The sequence below is a fragment of the Miscanthus floridulus genome, chromosome 1, assembly GCF_019320115.1.
Source record: "Miscanthus floridulus cultivar M001 chromosome 1, ASM1932011v1, whole genome shotgun sequence".
Taxonomy (NCBI): domain Eukaryota; kingdom Viridiplantae; phylum Streptophyta; class Magnoliopsida; order Poales; family Poaceae; genus Miscanthus; species Miscanthus floridulus.
The window spans coordinates 65,202,834-65,204,177 of NC_089580.1; the positions used below are offsets into that span (position 1 = coordinate 65,202,834).

General features: G+C 47.8%; 1 long non-coding RNA gene across 1 annotated transcript; it reads right to left on the bottom strand.

The window, feature by feature from the left end:
* Window positions 1–454: 454 nt before the first annotated feature.
* On the bottom strand, window positions 455–1,133 carry LOC136485722 (uncharacterized). Its single transcript, XR_010766530.1, has 3 exons — window positions 1,005–1,133; window positions 718–923; window positions 455–644 (listed from the first exon to the last, which is right to left on the bottom strand). It is a non-coding gene; the product is annotated as an uncharacterized lncRNA (long non-coding RNA).
* Window positions 1,134–1,344: the final 211 nt, after the last annotated feature.

The following is a 1,344-nucleotide window of genomic DNA, read 5'->3' on the forward strand; positions in this document are numbered from 1 at the left end:
AGCTGATCAATCGACTGGAAGTAAAAGCTGCATCGCCTCCTCTGATCATGTGGCACAACCTGGAGGACTCATCATCAGGGTCGGCACAATTGGTTGCTCAGGGTTCGATCTCCAGCGTTGTGAGTTCGGATCGACATGATCAGGATATGTCAGTAGACTGTGATGTGATAAGTGAGTCGGAGTTGTTGCCTTATGGCTGAACCTGTATGGCGGGCGCGCCTAAACGCTATGCTTGCACTGTTATGCAGGGGAGACCGCCTTTTCTAAAAAATAAGGCCTCACACAGACCCAATACTGTGCTCCTTTTTTTAAGATGTTAATAAAGAATTCCGAGATATGATTATATCTTCCTGAACCCCCCCCCGGCCTAGTATGTGCAACCCTGTCCCTTTCCAAAACAACTTGTCAACTATAAGTCGAGCACATCTTCCTCATCGTCCTCGTCAATCGCCTTCTCAGTGTACGAGGGCTTGATATGTGTCCTCGTAGACCTATGAAGCCACCGCAGGTACTCGTCGAAGGTGTGCTGGTCGTGTGGGGGACCCGCATCGACCGGCTGCCAGTCCCTGTTCTGCCACAACTTGATGTACGCGTTGTGTGTCACGCGCCAATCTTTGGTCTTGTACCTCTTCCTATGGTCATACCTGCAACAAAACGATTATTAGTTGTACCATACACACCTCTGAATTGAAGCTTTGTTATTAATCGATAACGGACCCGTGCAATTCTTGGTTGGTGGAGTAAAGCGGTGGTGGGTAGCCTATCATTCTTCCAAACTGCCAGCAAACCCTGATGGGCAAGTGAATGTCGACCACGTGGAAGAAAATAAGAGGGACGTTGCAGCGATACTCGCCTGACTCGTCCCTAGTGACAGGACTCAGATAGTACTGGAGCTCCGGAGCATCCCAAAGACACCAATGCACCTGAATATTTCATAATTGAGTTAGGTTGTGATATAGTGTACATCGAACAAGACACGTGTATGATAGTAAAGAGAGCATAACCTGGTGTTGTGTCAGGACGTCGAGACAGTCCGTGTACTCCCTATACTTGCGTCTCGCATTCTCTCTAACCAACTCTGCTTGCGTCCAAATATACAGAGCTGTATGGAGTGTATCATGCCTGTTCCAATGCTGCATTGAACACGATAATGAATTAGCCATTAATAATTTCATCATATATAACTGTCTCGAAGAATATAGTGAACCGAAGTACTTACCGATAAACCAGTAACAAGGGGCCTTCCAACGAGCCATCGTTCCCAACACCAAACCTGGAGTAGGTAGAAACAACCCCCAAGGTTCGCATACCCTGAGGTGCGACGGTAGGCAACGCGTAGCTGTC